The sequence below is a fragment of the Puntigrus tetrazona genome, chromosome 6 (assembly GCF_018831695.1).
Source record: "Puntigrus tetrazona isolate hp1 chromosome 6, ASM1883169v1, whole genome shotgun sequence".
Classification (NCBI taxonomy): Eukaryota; Metazoa; Chordata; class Actinopteri; order Cypriniformes; family Cyprinidae; genus Puntigrus; species Puntigrus tetrazona.
Window position 1 is genome coordinate 15619429 of NC_056704.1, and position 21101 is coordinate 15640529.

The following is a 21101-nucleotide window of genomic DNA, read 5'->3' on the forward strand; positions in this document are numbered from 1 at the left end:
TTTACAGTCTTGATTTGTAGCTGTTGCACTTTGAGTATAATTTAGTGTGCTTGTAATTGCTGGCGTTATATTTATAATAACATGTTGGCCTTGACTAATTGGATCTATAGTCTTTTTTTTAAACATTTTGTGTGCTGTCTGCATAGATAACTCGTCATTTTAGCTCTGTGACATACCGCTGCGTAATCCATTTGCAGTAGGCATACGGTTTTATGTGTTGAATACTATGGCAGCCTCTCTATTTAGATATGTGAAAGAATTGGAAAAAGTGGTTGTTGACTTAAAAATCTTTTTGGGGGCATAGCTGAAAAAATACAAAGACACTGAAGATGACTATATATTACTGTTATGTAAGGCTGATGTATAGATTACTTGCTGTTGTGCTATTTTATTTAGTTTTATTTGAGTTATGGAAAAATGTTAAGTGAACGATTGCTCTCGATATATGAATTTATTATTATTTTTCCTATTGTTGTAATATATTTAAATGATTTATTTCCTATAGGCATTGCTTTGCCTTTGCGTCTATTATTTTCTGTTTTTAAGTGATGGCATGTAACCATTAAACTTATGTTTCGAATATTTAAGTTACTGTTTCTGTTTCATTTACATCCTTGTGAAACCTCATTAAATAGATATTAGGCTGTGATCGAACTGGTAACTGTTTCCTCTCATAGCCATTCTTTGGGACGCTCTGTTGCGCTATCGCTAAAACACAACATATCTGTCATCTGATAACATGATTAATTGGCTTGTCAATATAAACAAGACTTTAGAAACATTGGAAACATTTTGATTTAGCTATTTCACTTGCAGTCCCAGTTTGTGTAATACATATAAGGGTTAATATTTTTGACTTTGTTCTATAAGAAACTTTTTATTATTTTAGTGTATAGCTCTTTAGTCACGGTGATGGTACATTTGGCTGGACCTCTGAAGTGTTAGTTAAACCAAACTAGCGACTTTGAGACAGGTGCTCTGTTGCCTCGTCTTACGATTGTGATAGCAAAATATAGAAAGGATAATAAAGAGGCGCAAAGATAGAATGATAGTGACGTTGATGAATAAATTGGGAAACGGAGGTATGTGGATGTGCAGAAGTGGGAAAAGCGAAAAAGAACATTTGAGAGAGTTTTTGACCTGGCGAAATGGATGACGTTCGTTTGCCTTTGGTCAAAGTTTCCTCATTTATGACACAAATATTAAACGAGAGTGTACATATCCAACATAGCAAAAAGAATACACATATCATATATTACTTTGAGCAGTAGCTTACCATGAGTCTGATGTTGATTTTGTTTTTATTATCTTTTTATATTGAAATATTACTGTTTGAGATTAAGCATGTTGAGGCTGACAGTGATAAATTTTCATGTATCAAGGTTCTTCTGTCTTAAAGTGACTGTGACTATCTGGGTGTGATTGTGACTATTTTGTTCTGCAGTCAGTGGTGTTCTAGTTTTCTGACTGAATCTATCACTATAGCCACGGTAGGCACGGTGTGTGTGTGTGTGTGTGTGTTGTTGTGTGTCACTGGGAGCTATAGGAAGCAGCTGACCTACTCAAGTGAATAATCCTCTCTCGTCTAGTCTGTTTATAGGTGATTTTCAGTGGTGGTGGCAAAGAGACAATTTGGTCTTGTATACTTATGTTTTGTGTCTGGCATTTTTCACTAGACAAATTATAGAACTGCAATATTTAAATAAGTAAAACAATAGCTGACATGTGATGTGCAGATTACACTTTGATACTTGAGTACTATTTGCAAAAATGCTATTTTCAGTCTTGCTTTGTTTGTACAACCATGTGCGTTGACCTGTATAGGTGCGTAGAGTGTTTACAGGATCTTATTACCTGCACTTATAGAACTGCTTCTCACCCACACTAATGTCATCATTGAGTACTAATTATAGCAACATATACTAACCTCTTACAGCCTCTTTTATACGAGGACAGTATGGGTGTGGTGCAGTCAGGCTGAGTTCTCCTTGAGAATAATAGGAGTTATGTTGACAAAGATGGTCACCTTTTAGCTATCTCTTCACAGCACACATGGAAAAGAAGTTCTTGTACTTACCTGACTTTGTTCCTTTTAGGAGACAGTGGAAGCTTGCTTGCTAGGATATAATTTTATGGAAATCATTTCATACCAGCATTCATTTGTAGCTGTTCCGAAGAAAGTAGGTGGAAAAGGGTTATTTGACTCTAAACAAAAAAATAAAATATTAAAACTATTTAATTGTTGTGATGAAAAATACAAGGCACAATCTGGCATCAATCAGTGACATCTTATGTAAGTGTTGTTGATTTATTGTCTCACACAAGCCATGGCATGTTCCACAATGTTTTATGGATAGACTATGCAATTACTGTTTGAAAGAGAACAACCTTAGCTTATCTAAGTGTTTTGTTGACACATTTTCGTGTTATCTCTTTCATGCTGGAATGAGAATGACCTGATGTTAACTTAGTGTCCTCGAGTACTCCCCAAATAATCTCTCCATTTATTTCACTGACTATCATGGTCTCCAAATGCATATAACTTACACAAGCCCAGAGTTATGCATAACTCGCCTTGTACTTGTGAGTTCTAGGCTTAAGCTATACAGTGAAACAACATCTTTGCTTGGGGACTGGAACAAATAATCTGACATTGTCTGAGTTAATTAGGGCTAACTGTGATTTAATGTATCAGTATCTGGAATGTGTGGTGTGTGAAAGAGGAAAAGATAGGAAATAAAGGATGCAGTAATAGTGGATGCATTTGTTTATTTACATATCTGGGGCGATGGGATTATAATGACACAGTGGACGAAATGTCCACAGTTCAACGATCACTTTCTGTCATTATGTAACCATGGCTCTGTATTATTTAAAAATGCGGCGAAAAGCAGTGTGCAGGAGTGCGTGGATGAAGATGCTGGTGGCTGTTTCCGAAAATAGACCGAACCTTTTGCGCACTCTTGTATGTGTGAGAGAGCAATGTTCTTGCTAAGTCACGCATACATTTCTTGGATCCAATTTCCACATTTGAAATATCATCACAGTCACACACAGAGCCCATCTATTAATCAATAAAAACAAATGTCTTTACAAATTCCACGTGTTCATAATGGTCGGTGAGAAATTATGACATAATCTATTTGCAAGAAGGAGAATTTTTAATTTAATGTTTATGATATATACCATACATATACCGTTTCTATAGAATGGCGAAGATGCAGATGCAGCACTCTTTTAACAGGACATTTTGCCTTGAGGATTGGCCAATATTTAAGTATTCCAGTATTGTCAGGCCACTATCAAGCTATACAGGTTTAGAATGAGTTTGGATCCTCTGAATATCAGCTGAATAGTCAGGCTGACATGACAGTATAATTTGACTGAGCCTATTTTGATGTGAGTTTTTTACATTTATTTAACAGGTAACAGCTTGAAATATTATGTTTTATCAGTAATGAACATACCTGAAGGAGGAAACAAATGCATAACCACGGGTAAAATGCTCACTCCGTCAATTATAGATTAAATGATATAACTAATGTAAACAGAACTCTTGCAATGTGATGTTTAGTAAGTGAAAAATGCACCCTTGAGTAATGACTAAATACTAGACAAACTTGTTCATTTTCTAAATGCACCAGAGCCTCTGTTGGTTAGTAGAAAAAAACTGTGGAACAGAAATGTTCATTTATTTTTTCCCGGTAACTAATGGTTTGCAGCCCCACTGGCCAAAGTAGGTTTCTTTCGTTTAGTTTAATTGGAATTTAATTTATTTAAGTAATATCATACAAAATACCATAAATCCGAGTTGTTTTTGTTCGGCCTGAAATTAAGAGAAAGCAATATATATATTAAGCAATGCTCTCTATAAGCTAATTACGTATTAACTAGTACTAACTGAAGGTTATTCTTGTAATTTATTTCTATTGTAGGAGATAACGATAATGAATAAAATAAATGAAACATTTGGCACGTCATCTGGAAATGTCAATAAAATAGGATAACAGCTGAAAAGCAAGACCTAGCGACAGTCAAAAAGAAATTTGTCCTTGCCGCTTTACTATAATCAGCTCGACTATGAGATGTTACGGCTTTAAACTAACTAAAGTAGGCAATAGCCCAGCCACTGGAAATGATTCCAAACGTCACCGATAAATCATTTCTATTCGATCCGAAATAAGTCAAAGCGCGAGCCTATTTTGCAGGAAGTACATTGTGTTTGTTTTATTGTTTTGGGTTCCCGATTTACATTTTTGTTCCATTTCCAAGCGAAGCCCATTGCCAAGATTACAGCAATGCACTTTTTATTGACGTCTGAATTGATTATAATACTTTGAAATGCAATAAACCTATTTACAACATTTTCTTTTTTTCCAATTTATTTATTTATTTTTGGTTTATACATATACAATAAAATCAGAGTAGAGAAACCTTTGCGAGGAAGTGGAGAGACGCACGATTGACACCTTGATCAAATTACCAAAACGCGAAACGGCAAGATCAATCGCTGCTCGCCCGTTCGTCTGACGTGTGAGTAGAACCGATAGTGTTGACGTGTCTCTAAAGCGCTCTCCTCCCTTTAGCTGGCTTTTTCCTTCTCTCTTCTCTTTCTGCCGGGTGAGCGGAACGCTGGCAGCGCTGGACTATCCGTTTACAGCTTCTGCTGGGAAGGCTGAATGGTAGCCGTGATTTCAGGGGACCGTCTTCATGGCAAAGTGAGTAAGTGCTTTTGAAACGATAATCGCATGAGATTCTGCTGTTATATCAAAGTAGAGTGTATGTTAGCATTGTTAACTAAGCCAGACAGCTTTCTTTGATTGCAACCTGAGAGACTAGTGTAAGATTTATTTACTTTATATATATGTTTATTGCCTTACACTTTACTGCAAGTGGGAAATGCATTTCAGTTCTTCTTTAGATTCTTTTTGTGTCATCAGTCAGTGTTTCATAGTATGAGAATTAACGTTTGCCTTGCTTTTCTGGTGGCTTATGATTGAATGCTGGGGGTAGGCATAGCGTTAGCCTGTTAGCTACTTTCTTGAACACGTCTGCATGTTTGTACTACTGCAAAAGTTGTGAACGACTACATAAGATATTTATCTTAAGACAATTAAAACCCTAATACTGGGAGATTAACTTATTTTTTGTATTTTCTTGCGTTGGCAGACTACGTTATAGGAAGTTATTCCAATATTAGGCTAGCAAACAGGCATATTGGTTGATTGGATCTAATTATGTCTTTAACTTGATGCTTGGCGAGTTCATAGATTCGCATGATATACAGATCAGAAAGAGTGAGTGTACTATTATGTGTCACTGTAACGGAGGTATTTTCATTGTGTAAAAAGTCGGAAATATGAGTTTTAGCCTGACAGTTTAATGATGACGACGCTTTAGATTATGCTACTGTTGTCCTAAGTAGCTCACTTACAGGATTTGGGGAAAGATTTTCTTCAGTCTTAAATTTGAATTGCTATACTGTGGGACTTATATAGTACAATTTTCTTTCTTGTTTTGAGAGTAATAAAGCAAAATGCAGATATATAATTTAGTAGATATACTTCTGTAAGTGAATTTGTTTGATTTGTGATCACTAGATGTAGCGTTTCTTCTTAACATTTCTGCTCATTTATTTTCAGTAAAGTTCTTGGAGGTTATAAAATAGCCTTGTTTTGTGCAGTTTGCCGAAAATCCAGAAACCAGAAAGAAAGGTATAACATTTGTAAACTAAAAATATATTTTGTGTGACTACTTTACACACAACCTACAGTTTCAAATCATACCTGTATTTGTCTTTCAGATCAATTCAGAAAAAGTGCTATGGACTGCCATTACACTTGTTCATCTTTCTTGTTTGTTGTCAGGTAAGTTTGATTTGTAAAAGAAGTACACCTAAAATTATTCTATATTTTTATTTACGCCTCCAAGCCTCTTCAGGCTTGGGAATGCTGATGGATGGTGACCATGATATTGAGGCTTTGTAAATCGGATATGTCTGCAAGTACTGCGTTAAAAAACTAACCTATACATGATCTAAGCCTCTGACTTGATGTATTTGACTCGCATTTGGCGTTCCCGGGAAGCCAGTTATTTAGGTTATATTTTAACACAGGATGCTTGAGTAAACTATGTAAGTAATTTTCATTTTGGGCAAACTATTCCTTTAATGTATGAAAACAGCACTTGCCTGTGATTTATAGTGCTCCAGTTGTAACTCGGTGTATAAACTTGAGGTTAAGGGCTCATGTTATATGTGTCTCCTTCTCTCTCAGATCCCACTGTTTGGGATCATGTCTTCAGACTCTGCAGATCCATTCTACTGGATGAGAATCATCTTGGCGTCCAACAGAGAGTAAGTCTGTTTTTTGTATTTGAAATATTACAATGTTGCAGTAATCTAAATTTTTTTGTGTACCTGTTTTATTCAAGCATGTAATATACAGTATTCAACGTTTGAAGTGTATCCATAAAAGTTCATCAAGTGGTTTTGATCCACTTAAATGTTGACAATGCACTGATTCACTGTGCATTGTAAAGTTTACTAATGACTGTTTTCAGGTACTCTGATGGAGTTAGGTATCTCTCCATTGTGACCTCTGGTCTGATCCATGCAGCTGCTGGCAGGAGCTAAAATCATTGAGGTTGGAGACACACCTAAAGATAGAGCGCTTTTCAATGGGAGCCCAGAAATGTATGTATTTTTATATGTTGTTGTTTAATGTATTTGCATTTTTCATGCAACTATATAATATTAAGTAGTTTTGGATTAGTTATCGTATTGATTATAATGTTGTTGATGCTACCAGTTATTTATTTTCCCCAGTGTTTGGTATGATCATCACCATTGGCTAGGCCTATTGTGTATGTCGTGACTGGAAATGTATGGAGACCTTCGGAGAGATGGGTGCTGCATCTGTCTGCTGATCATCATTCAGGTAAGTGCCCATGCACACTCAACACTCTGGAGTTTTTTAAAACAACTGGTCATGCGTATGTTGGTAGGTAAGATACATAGTTACGTTTGCGCAGCTTTTCCTGTAGTTGTTTTGGCCGGTCTGATCGTGTTGCTGCTGGATGAGTTGCTGCAGAAAGTTACGGATTGGAGCTCTGGCTCTCTCTCTTCATCGCCACCAACATCTGTGAGACAATCGTATGGAAGGCATTCAGCCCAACCACAGTCAACACAGGAAGAGGTTTGTGCTCAGGATGCAGCATCTTCTTTAGAACTATATTTTGTACTTAATGTTGACCGAATTTTGTTTGTGTACATACAGGTACTGAGTTTGAGGGAGCTATTATTGCTCTGTTCCACCTGCTGGCACCTCGCGACTGATAAAGTCACGAGCTCTGAGAGAGGCCTTCTGCAGACAGAACCTGCCCAACCTCATGAACCTCATCGCTACAGTCTTTGTCTTTGCAGTGGTCATATACTTCCAGGTCTGTGTCTTTTTTTTTTTTTTTGATGATGATGAAATAACGGCTTAAGTCAATGTTAATTGCTCCAGAAGACTGTGTACTAAATCAAGTACTTTAAAGTTGAAATTAAAGCTGATTTAAATTGTTTTGCACAGGGCTTGTGGAGTCGACCTGCCCATCAAGTCTGCGTTGCCAGTGGCCAGTGGTACAACACCTATCCCATAAAGCTGTTCTACACCTCCAACATTCCCATCATCCTGCAGTCTGCTCTGGTTTCTAACCTGTACGTCATTTCTCAGATGCTCTCCACCTCGTTTCAGTGGAAATTTCCTGTAGTCAACCTACTAGGGACTTGGTCTGTAAGTGTCTCAGTGCCTGTTGCTGTGTGCCATGTCTTCCTTAAAATTTAAATCCAGACATTGTTTTGTAGAATGCAAGCCAGAAACCAGAAAAACCTTCCTAATAGCATGTTTTTATTTGTTATTGTAGGACACCTCATCCGGTGGTCGGCTGCCTGCACATACCCCTGTAGGTGGTCTGTGTTACTATCTGTCTCCTCCGGAGTCATTTGGTTCTTTGTGCTTGAAGACCCAGTCCATGCAGTGATCTACATTGTATTCATGCACAGGATCCTGCCTAGCTCTTTTTAAGACTTGGATTGAAGTTTCTGGATCATCTGCAAAGATGTATAGTTACTAGTTCTTGTTCATTCATCAGTGTTGTTTTAGATATTTTATATGAAGTTGTAATGATTGTATGTATGTGCTTTTTAGGTGGCCAAGCAGCTGAGAAAGAACGGCAGATGGTGATGAGGGGACACAGAGAAACCTCTATGGTTCATGAACTCAACAGGTGAGCTACAAACACATTAGCTTTTCCAGTACTTGCTCTTCAGGACCTACATTAATCTCACACATTCTCTTTTTGTTGTTCAGGTACATCCCCACTGCAGCTGCATTTTGGTGGACTGTGTATCGGAGGACTTTCAGTAATGGCTGACTTCCTGGGTGCCATCGGCTCTGGAACAGGAATCCTATTACTGTTACCATTATCTATCAGTACTTTGAAATATTTTTGTTAAGGAACAGAGTAGAAGTTGGCAGCATGGGAGCGCTCCTCTTCTAAACAAGGACACTCACAAAACACACACATACTTGCTGACACCTTATGAAACACTTTTATTATTTTATGATTGTTTGTCATTTTTTTTTCGGTCTTGATTTAAACATGTAAAATGGTCTGTCACGAGTGCTGTCTTGGGAGAACAGCTAGTCCAGCTGGAGCATGCTCTCCTGTTTTGTCAGAAGTATGGTGCAACGTTTCTAAATTCAGTGATTGGACAGTAAAGATGGACTCTGTGAGCTCTAGCTAGGAATATTAAGGGAGTTTTCCTACTCAGTCTGTCTTTCCTCTGTCTCCATGTCACTGAATCCCTTGTTTTTCTTGTCCAGATCTAGTTATGCCAGTAAAAGGATTTTCCAGAAAGTATTGTTAATGTTGAGTTAATGCACTCCAACACTGCCAAGTTTGACTCCACACACAAACTGGGTTTTGTTTTTTTGTCTCAGTTTGTCATATCAGTCTGATGGACATTAATTTTCCAATAATAGCTGAAATACTCACTCTAACACTTCATACTGTATTTAATTGTGATGGTTTAGTTATGCCAAAAGATCGGTCAGCAGAATGGCTCAAATCAGTTCTAAACAAGGCAACATTAAAATCATCAAATGCAACAAAACATTATGGCACCATTGGCGTGTTTTTTTGTTGTTGTTTAGGGTTTTTGTGTGCGTGTGCTCATTTCCGCTGGAGAATCCTTTTGTACAGAAACATCTTTCTACAGTAGGGTTTCAAGATTTTCTGTTGTTGAAAGTGCTTCATGCCACTAGTTGAGGAAGCTCAGTGGCAGACAGAACTGGTTACCTAAAGTCTGTTTACTTCAAAATTAAGCCCTTTTACTGTATCATTGGGTGTCTGTATATATGACATTTAATGCGATGCGTAACCATGTAAAATAAATCTTTTTTTTTTTTTGAACCGTGTAAAAAGAAATGTTCGAATTCAAAATATATTCAGCAAAGGCTGATCATTTCTCAATAAAAACTCGTTTTGGGAAATATGTGTTTCATTTGTAGAACATATCTTACTGTAACCTTAACATTAGGGGGTTAAAAATCTTTTCATGTGGAATGTAAACCTGAAACTCAGTTTCTTCCTTTTTACAGTTTGAGCTGTTATGCAGGTGTCTGCAGTTACTGCAAATGATTTCATAAAGAAAATACCCTTATTCAAGTATACAATGGCTTAAAACAACGGTTGTACAATTAGTTCAAGCCCTGCTGGATGTTCATAATGTTAATGTGTTCATGAGTATAAAGTCGTTTACACTTTTCATTTTAAACAGTAATTTCTGAGCTCTATAAACACTATAAACATAAAGACTTACACAATTAATTTTTCCAGATGCAAATAAAAAAACGGTGGGTTTATTATTTTCACAGGACAATCTGAGAGGGCACACATTTGGAGGTCCTCGTCTACTGTTCATGACGTCATGATATTTGATTTGATAACGTGGGTTTAAAGCGGCATTGACCAAGAGAGAAATGACAGTGACAGGACAAATAGACGGGGAGATTGTTGTTGGCCAACAGGGAACTTTTTGAGTTGATACTGCAAAATATTGATAAACCGCTGGAAAATCAGCACACGCACTGCATTGTATCTGGTTCTGCTACATTTAACGTTACTTTATAATTTCTTTGTAGAAAAAAATGACTACAGTCAACGATGAAGGTAATTCAGAGTCAATTCCTGAACTGGATTTTTAAAAATGATTGATGCTATCAATAACTATATCTATAACTGGCTATCTGTTGGCTATTAGGAGTGTAAAAGATCTGAAACTTAATTCCTGCCATAAGACTAGATGATAGCGATGACCTTGTAATTCGGGTGAATACTATATACATGTGCGAGTTGTCTTTACTGATTCCAACACTGAAAAATAAATGAACAAAAAAAAAAGAAGAAGAAAAACTCTCAAAATGTTTGCATTTTTTGGAATGTTCAGTAAGCTGATATGTATTATTCACTGATCTACAGTAGAGAAGATTATATAGATCCGTGTTATTAACCCACATTGTTCCAAATGGTCAAGGGCTACAGCAAGTGACAAATTGATAAACTGGAAATGTCCATTTCTAGGAATAATACATCATTGACCAAAATAGACAAGAATCATTTAAACATTACACAACGCCAAAGTAACACTTAAAAATTAACAATGTAACAAAACAAAAAATGTAAAGATTAAAAACAAGGTTACTGTGAATACTGTTACTGTTGTCTTAGAAAGTAGTTTACCACAACTTTTTCAAAATAACCATTTTTGATAACATTGCTAATAACAGTAATATGAAATAAACTTCTATGTATTTCTTTTTGAGTTGTTATTAATTACTTGCATACTTGATAACTATTAATTGTCATCATTAACTTTACAGGGAAGGACCGTGAGTCATATTTGTTACCAAGGAAGAACATGAAATTCCTAGCACTGTGAAACTGGTTGGAGGAGGATGAAAATGAGGAGTATGAAGAAAAAGGTGATATATGGACAGAAGCACTTCCTTTTGAGATGAAACTGTGTAACTCGTCATTTTATGTCCATCCCGCTTTCTCTTTGTGTTCAGGTCTCATCTTGCCGGTTGGTAAGATAAATTGGGACTGTCCGTGTTTAGGAGGATGGCAGAGTGGAGTTTGTGGAGGAGCAGTTTAAGACTGCATTCACCTGCTTCCCACTTTAGTCAGAGAAGAGGTGAAGGGTTCGGACTGTCTGGAGCAATTCAGTAGCATGCAGGAGTGTTTTCGTCAACATCCTGGAAGTCTTTGCTCAAGAAGATAATCCTCAGAGTGCCAATCCTGGATCTGAAAGCAGAACAAAAAAGACTCCCCTTCCATCTCTGACTTCAACTCAAGCAAAGAGTCTGACCCTCCGCCCACTGAGACAAATGATATGCCCTCACAGCTGCCCGTAGCTAGTTAAAATTGGAGAACAACCAATTTCTTATTCCACTTTTTGTTTTACTTTAATATATTAATATAAAATGAGACATAAAGGAAAGCAGGGACACTACATGAATGCAAAAAGTAAGATTAAATGGATATATATTTTTTAATCAACATGACATCCTGAAATATATAATGTGATCTTAAACATGGCAAGACATTGAGTAAAAGGAATCATATATAGAATATAGGTTTTTGTTGAACTCTCTCACTTAAAGTGTGTTCTGAAAATTTCATATTTAAACATTTTGTGTTCTGTCTGTCTTTACTCCTTTTTCATATTTTCTATTTTGTTCATACAGTCACCTTAATCCAAGTGTAACTTTGTTACATATTGATGTGTGAAAGTGTGTGATTTAAAGTCTACAAAGATAATGTATGTCATACATTGTACTTGAGTGAGTGCAAGTATTTGTGTGCAAAAACGTGGGATATTTTGAATAAAAGTTATAAACTCAACAACTTTATTTTATTTTTTGGCCATTTAAGTATATATGTAATTGTGTGCAAACCCGTATCAAAGCAATTTAAGGAAGGCTAATGAATCATCTTTCACGTTGGGTCCAAACATTTGAGATTACATAAAAAGTTAATTAAAAGCTTTGATTCAAAACATAGTCTAACATCTGTTTTCCACAGGACAGACTAAATGTCATACAGATTTGGAATGACACGAGGCTGAGCAAATGCTGACAGAATGGGTGAAAAGAAAAAATCAAATTTCTAGCGAATTCTGTCAGTCAAGGCTCTACTAACAAATGTAAATTAGATCTGTTAAAAAAAGGGAGCTAAGGAATGAGGTTTCTTGAATTATATATATTTTACAGCCAATTTTGCATACGGTGAAAAAAAAGCAAGAGAGCTTTAGATTGGTCAGAAAAAATGAAATTGATGTTTCTGAACTGGTATTTGTTTTTATGTTTTTGGGAGAGTGCCACATCATGTTTAGCTTGTTCAATGATTGCCTGACAGATATCTGAAGTTTCTTATTGGATGACACAGAGAGGAAAGCCAAGTAAACTGACCAATGGATTGATAGGGGAGGAGGACAGAGTGTCCCAGCAGGGCAGTGTTTATATAAACCTCTGTAATTCTTCCTGTGAAGTACAAACCAATCCAGAGAGAACTTGTAAGTGTAAACCTTTGCCTACAGAGATGTATTTTAAATGCATATCTGTTGTTTTCATATATTTATATATAATCTGTGAATACAGGAGTGATGTCGACCTAAAAGAGATCTGTGCGGATTACCACTTGATCCTCTTCCTCCAAACCGTGGCAGAGACCCCAGCATACCGCATGCACCTGTCCGTACTCCAAACCTCACCCCAGCGGAAGAACGGGTGGGTTAATATATCTCTGACACATCTATTTACTCATTTAATACAATTGAAAATTTAATAGATAAATAAATAAAGATCTGGAGAATATCCAGTCTGCTATCTTTCATACAATAACAGCGCATGGGGACCAAAAAAGGAAAAAAAACATTTGCATTTGACTTGCATGAATCTTTAGAAGCGATATGATAACTTAGTTGTTCAGTAAAAATATTTTTATTTTCCTGATTTTGAAAAAACACATTGACTCTTTAATTTGAATTAGTTTACATAGTTGTGTAATGAGATGGCTATTTACAGCCTGAAAATATGAAATGTTGACCTGAAATACACTACTGTTCAAAAGCAAATGAAACGAATGCTTTTATTCAGCAAGTTTAAAACATTAAATTTGTCAAAAGTGATGATAAAGTTTTTTTCTTTAAAAGTCTATTTCAAGTAATTCCTGTCTGAACAAAGAAACCTGAAAAAAATATTTAATGGTATACACGACTATTATGCAGCAAAACTGTTCAACATTGTGATATAATAACAAGAACGTTGTAAGAATGTAATTCTAATGTATTATGCACAGTATTACTGTTTCAAAAGCAAAACCAATTCTTCTCAGTGATCAGCAGTGATTTCCACACTGTGAGCCCCTGTCAATCATTAGAGAATTTTGTAAGAGAGAAGGAATGAATGCTCAGTGATGTGGAATGTGGAACAGAGACCAAAACATTTTGTAACTTGATTGCATCACAATCACTCATCTCTACTGAACGCTCCTGTTGTTGGTCTCTGTCTCAGGTTCTCTAGCTGGCTTTGAGGAATGCTTTGAGATACTTTCCTCCTAACCTGCATGCTAGTCTGGCTACAGAGTTTGTGCAGGAGCTCAGACAGTATGGACACATTTACATGTACCGCTTCTGTCCTCGCTACATATGAGGTACAAAATAAGTGTCACGTGGACACTTGTATTAATATATGTTGTCTTAACCGTGGCGTTTAACATCTTATCTGTGACTGTATGTATGCGTTATAGAGCCTATCCTATCGATCAGTACCCATGCAGAACAAGACAAGCTGCTTCCATCATGCTTATGATAATGAACAACCTGGATCCTGCTGTAGCACAGGTACGTCTTTACATGTGATATATAACAATAGAGAAAGGGCTAGGAGGTTTATTCACTTCTTTTAGACCTATAGATCTTTTTCCTTCCTAAGTTCTGTAAGTAATGTGTCTCTGAAATACACTCTCATTTGAATGCTTGTCTGCTCACAGTTCCCACAAGAGCTGGTCACATATGGAGAAGCGGACAGGTGTTCATCAACTGGGCGCAGGTAGATTTTTACAGATTTGTGCATCGGTAAGGTACTGTTTTATACATCTATAATACACCTTTTTTTCATATATGCTGTGTTTCTGTGTGTGTTTTTATGTGTAGTTCTGGTTGGTATTTCACTATCTGAGCACCATGACTGAAGAGCAGACCCTTGTGATGTACAGTGGGCACCCATTGGGACTTTTTCCCAGCCTTCCTTCTTCACCTCGCTGTGTTATCACAAACGGCATGGTAAGATACACAAGGACCTTTATGCATGAGTATGGGTTATTAAAAACAAAATAGAAAGAAGATCTGCACACTGTTAATCTCCCTTTATTCGTGAACTGTAAAAATAGCAGCGCTTCGGTCAAAGACCTTCACCGGGCAAACACCTGTATGTGTGCATCTCTTATTCTTCTTGCTTTGTTTCAGGTCATTCCAAACTATTCTTCCAGAGAGGAATATGAGAAGATGTTTGCTATGGGCATTACAATGTGAGATTTCACCAATACTTATTAACTAGTCTCTAATAATGAAGACCGCATTTATTTGATCAAAAATGCAGTAAAACAGTATTGTCAAATATTATTACAAAAATATATTTTTATAAAAATCTAAAATTATTACTGATTCGGTTCTTAAGAAATATTTCTTTTTATTATTAATGTTGAAAACAGTTGTGCTGCTTAATATGTTTGTGAAAACTGTGATGTATTAGTTGAATTCTTGAATAGAAAGTTCCAAATACAGGCCTAATTTATGTGAAATACATTATAAATATTTTTACTGCCGCTTTTAATCAATATAATGCATCCCTGAAGAACTGGTCTGTGTTTCTTTGTGTTTATGGTTAGGTATGGGCAGATGACTGCTGGAAGTTACTGCTACATCGGCCCATGAGGAATTGTCCACGGCACCATGGTAACAAATGCATCTAATTCAAAAAATTCAGTTTAAATGAAAACGATCTAAATGAATATTTTTCTTTGTAAATAGTTGACAGTGCTCAATGCAGGTCGGAGATACTTGGGTTCAGGTGACCTGAGAGGTCGTGTGTTTGTGACATCCGGTCTGGGAGGCATGAGCGGAGCACAAGCAAAGGCAGCGGTCATTGCTGGCTGTGTTGGGGTCATTGCAGAGGTTAGATAATGGTTCAAGTAAAATCTATAATTACATATTTCTAGCTAGTCAGTATATTCAGTTTCTTGTTAAAAACTCATTTAATTACCAATCGATGGGTAATATTCACATCTGTTTCAGTTCCATTTTGACATCATTTAAAAGTGTCTTTTAAAAAACTAGTCTCAACTTTAAATGGACCAAAATGTGAACCCACTTGTTTTGCATTCACACCTTTCCTGGCCATAGAGTGGGCACATTTTGATTTACCTTGGTCCTTCCAGTTTTCATATGTATTTGTAAACAGTTGTCCCTCAATCAGTAATAAAAACTGAGATAAAATATTTAAAATAATGTTAATTCAAAAATAAAGTGAACACGCCACACTTTGCCTTGAGAATTTATTATGAGAGAACAAGTCTGGATTCCTCTAATTTCAGTTTAAATTGCAAAACACTCTCAGGCCCAAAAATTGATTCACGTGTGAAGAAGTCATAACTGACCTCCACAGGTTGATGAAACTCCACTGAAGAAAAGGCATGAGCAGGGCTGGTTGATGGAGATCACTAGTGACCTGAGCCACTGCATCCAACGCATCAGGTGCAGTATGCAAGAAAATATACATAGAAACACACAGACATATATTTAACTTATGCTTGATCTTATAGGGAGGCTAGAAAGGCCAAGATGGCCTTGAGTTTGGGATACCATGGCAACATTGTGGATCTCTGGTAAGTTGTGTACTTCATATTCAGTTTGCAATAGTTTTCATTTTTAGTAAATTATATTTTTATATTTATATTTTTCAGGGAGTGCCTGTACCAGGACTATAAGAAGACAGGAGAGTTGTTGGTTGATTTGGGTTCTGATCAGACATCACTTCATAATCCATTCAGTGGAGGATATTATCCAGTGCAACTTGCCTTCAGACAAGCCAATCAGCTCATGAACACTGACCCTGAGCGCTTCAAAACCCTGGTACATGAAAGGTACACAGAAATCCCTTTATCCGAGTTACAAAAATAACTAAAAGATATTTAAAACTACATAAGCTTCAACTCTGTTGTGTAGTCTTCGCAGGCAGGTGGCTGCCATCAATAAATTGTCTGATGCAGGGATGTTCTTCTGGGACTACGGCAATGCTTTTCTGTTAGAAGCCCAGAGAGCAGGCAAGTAAAGAGTCAGCTGACCTTACATGGCTACTTACCAAATAAATAAATGGATGAGTTATGAATTATTTCATGTAGTAAGAAAGACCACAGAGTGATAGGAGAGATGTGAAACTGTCTCAATATAGATTTTTAAAGAAGCTCATTTGTGACGCAGAAAAAAAAGGGCAATTGTAACTTTTAAATCTTACCATTCCTATTTATATAATTTATATAAACAATTTGTATAAACAAATTTAATTAATTCTGTTCATTTTGTCACTTTAATTCTGTGAAGAATCGTGAGATATAAGCTCTAAGATCTAAAAAGTGAAAAAGTGAACCTTTTATATCATCATGAAACAAAAAAAAAAAAAGAATTGTGATGTAAACTCAGAATTCAGAGGAAGATCATTCAGAAATAATGAGATGTAAACAGTATATTAAGACAAAAAAATGCAAGAGAAAAATGCATACGTTTTATGTCAAAAAAATTTACATTTATATCTTATAATCCTGAAAAAAGTTTTTTCCCTTTTTGTTTTTCACGTGAAATGCCATTATTCACTCACTTTTATGTTTTCCAGTGAGCCATCTAATAAAACTTTTCAACATTAAAAAGTATGCATAGTTAACCTCAAACAAATCTCTTGAAGACAAAAAAGGCATCAGTAAACATCTTCTTCTGTCTCTTCAAGGTGCGGAGGTAGAGAAGAAAGGAGGAGGGGCTACTGAGTTTAAATATCCTTCATATGTCCAACACATAATGGGGTAAGTGACCATTCGCATGCTTACACACACATATATGTGCTAACTACACACTTACAGACTAGTTTTAATCTTTTATCCTTCCTGTAGAGATATTTTTTCACTGGGTTTTGGGCCATTTCGTTGGGTCTGTACATCTGGTGACCCTGCTGACCTGGCTGAGACCGACTCAATCGCCACTGCTGTACTAGAACAGACAAGTTCCACAGTAACCGAACGTGTCCGACAGCAGTACAGTGACAACATCCGCTGGATCCGTGAAGCAGGAAAACACAAGATGGTACGAGTCTAAATCACCACAATGTTCATTTATTTGTGCAACAATTTTGAACATATACTGACATCAAGTGGTGTGGATTCAGCATAACACCAAAGCAAGTGAAGCCATTGTAACAGTCAGCCGAAGAATTTGAAAAAACCCATCCAATAATAGGCTTGCCGTTATGATTTTAATCATACTTTTTAATTAATTTCTTTAAGATTAAAACTTTAAACATTTCACTTAATCTTTTAGGTTGTGTGTTGAGTTTAGGTTGTAAGACTGAGTTCTGTGTTTAGGTTGTTGGTTGCAGGCCCGTATTCTCTATTCGGACCAGCGAGGGAAGAGTATCCATCGCCTTGGCTATAAACCAAGCCATTGCTAAAGGCAGAGTCTCGGTAAAGCTACTGAAGTGTGCATACTACACTACTCATTTAATTATGGTTCATTAATACACATTTGCATTAGTGCAACTGTGTTTTACCCCCTCAGGCTCCGGTAGTCATCAGTAGAGACCACCATGATGTCAGCGGGACAGACAGCCCCTTCAGGGAAACCTCCAATGTTTATGATGGCTCGGCCTTCTGTGCAGGTACAAACAGACATACACTTTATACTATCTATATTGAGTATGGGATAATGTAAAAGTAAAATTGCATAATAAAATAACCTAATAAGGAGATCAGGAGGGTGTTGCATCATTCTGAAAGACTGTCGAATATATATTATCTTGCTTATTACACAGCTGCTTAGAGAATAAAAAAATCATGAAAAAAAAAAAAATCAGAATTTCATTATACTAAAGTATTATTTATGTATATAATATGTCTGTACATTTGTTATAGACATGGCAGTGCAGAACTTTGTTGGTGATGCATTCATTAGTGCCACATGGGTTGCTTTGCACAATGGAGGAGGAGTTGGATGGCAAGGAGAAATTTGATTATTTATAGTTGAAAATTACTTTAGAAAGTACTTATAATTCACTAATTGGCTTGCAATTGTGTATTACTGATAAGTTCATTAGTAAAAACCAAAACAAAATGCACCATAAAATATCGTTTTAGTTAGTAATTAGTAAGCGTATTTATTAATGACCCTTATTTTTATTTTTAGGGGGGAAGTGATAAATGGTGGTTTTGGATTGGTTCTGGATGGTTCTGAAGAAGCAGGGCAAAAAGCTAAACTAATGCTGAACTGGGATGTCTCTAATGGGGTAAGTATCTTGTGTGTGTTGATATATACACTGATTATACTGTTATATATAAATACTGATGTGTAATATCATTAGGTGGCACGGAGATGCTGGTCTGGCAATGCTAATGCTTATGAGACAATTCAACGTACCATGGAGAACCAGCACCAGCTGAGAGTCACAATGCCCAACCCAGTACAGGACGATCAAATCCTGGACCGTGCACTGCATAAAAGACTGAACGATTTTTTTTTTTTTTTGTTTTTAAATATGACATTATTCATTAAAAGCAACAGAATTAGTGTTTATTAACACAATTTTTTTCATACCAGAAAAAATTGTAAATGTAAAGTAATAAAAATAAAATAAAAAATAAAAATGTACACCTGCATTTGTATTTTATAAATGAAAACAACCGTTTTATTTCAGTGAATTGACTTGAATAAATATTTGAGGAAAAGAAACAAGATGATGTGTGTTTTATATGATTATAAAATAAGAAAAAAAAGGTAAGAAAGGTCCTGGAAATAAGTCACAAGTGGACAAATATTATAATATAGTTCATTTTAATTTGGTCAAATGATAGTATTTTAGTACAATAATGATATAAACAGTTTGGATAAAAGTGTCTTCTAAATGACTAAATGTAAACAGTGATAATAAGAATTCTAGATGCAAGTGACAAATTTTCTCTCTTCTTTTGGTATATAGTATAATTAAACTGTTTTCTTTAGTCAAAAGGAAGAAAAGCTTTGACCTCTGAGCAAGAAGTCATGGATGTCATGGATACACGCAAACATGCCATGCATGGACTTTTATTACTTCACAGCTACATTTACAGAAGCTAGTGGCGTTGAAAAAGCCTGCCATATTACAATTTAGCCTAATTTCATTTGAATTGATATTTTTTTAAACAATGCCCAAACGTCCAGTACTGGGAACGCGGTGCTTACTGGACGACCCGACACTCGCAGTGGAATTTAGCCTGTTAAAAAACCGAGAGTTGGCAAAGACATACCCATTGCAGAAGGAATGTGTTTCTTTGGGACCACAAAAATGCAGTGGTAGTGCCTCTAGGAAGCATATAATGGATAAAATGAAAGAACCGACTCGTCCGCACCCGGAACTCCTCGACGCTAGACCTGCAATACCTGCATCGAACCACAGAGGCGCTGCTGAGTTCTGCTCGAGTTCACCTGGAGACAAACCCGAGGACTGGATCAACGACAGGAAAGCGTTCAGAAAAGCGCTAGAACGGATGGGAGATCTGCGCAGGTGGCTCCATAATAAACCCATTCTCACCGACTTGGAGGTCCTCGTTATGGAACGAGAAAGACAAGCTAAGCGGATGTCATCATTCCCTCCAGAAACAAGCACTGTTCCACCACTAGACGCGGTCACTGAACATACTTAATATTGACAATGAAATCTAAATGAAATTGTGATGTGTAATGGCTCTAACTAAGAACAAAACAGAATTTTATTAGTAAATGAAGTTAAATCAAAGAAATACTTTTTGGGAGGGTTTTTAAATTTGTCAAATTTGTTTTTATCGTAGTCTCCGAGCACGCTCAGATGTGAACTAGAAGAGGTGAAGAGTTTTCTGCGCATGTGCGAATCCTGCAACCTCCTCAAACTCTTGGACTGGAACGGGACTGGTAAATTAAAGCGTGTAGACCTCGCTGCTCTGTTTAAAAAGGTGTGCATATACAGCTCTGGCAGTACATTCGTTATTTAGTTTTTGCACTGTAGAATAAAACAGATGTTTTTGGTTTGTTTGTAGGAAGGCTTCTTCATACAGCCTGAGCGGCTGAATGTGTTGATGTCCTCTTTGAATAGTAAGGATGGAAAGTCTGTAACTGTGGTAGATGTGGCTGCTGGGATTCAGGCCTGGAGCAAAAACATCATGAAAACGAAGAACAATCAAGCCCAGGTATATCTTGGTCTGGGGTAAAGATAAGTGCAAAAAATGTGAATGCGTGATAATGAGCGTTCATTGCTTATAGCGTGTTATATCATAAGATATTGCATGTTTATGTTTATGTTTATGTTTAGGTTATTGGAATGCAGACTGTGAGGGAAGGGTTGGTTCAAGACACCATATTCCAATACACGGAGATGAGATAGATGACCAGGTACAGCAAAACATAAACATATAAAAATACTAATAACTGTCAAAAAATAAATATCAAAGACCATTACAGTACCATATTCCCACCAAAGTACTTTGTATAAGGGCAATTAAAATAATTGTGGTAACAACATTTGAATGTTTATTTTTTTTGTATACAATTAATGTTAATTACAGTACTAAAATTATGTCTGGTGAGTTTTGATGCAAGTTACTACATACGTAAAAACATTACTAGGGCATGCAGGATGTGGAGGTGTTAGTGATCATGCGGAGAGTGCTGGCAGCATCCAAGACCTCTTGTCCTTCTACTCTGAGTGGCCCACTGGGCAGAGAAG

The 21101-nt window shown here is 36.5% G+C and overlaps 2 pseudogenes; both read left to right on the forward strand.

The window, feature by feature from the left end:
* The first annotated feature begins 4679 nt into the window (after positions 1-4679).
* LOC122346865 lies at positions 4680-8601 on the forward strand (annotated as a pseudogene).
* A 1611-nt stretch (positions 8602-10212) lies between these two features.
* LOC122346866 lies at positions 10213-20759 on the forward strand (annotated as a pseudogene).
* The last annotated feature ends 342 nt before the right edge of the window (positions 20760-21101 follow it).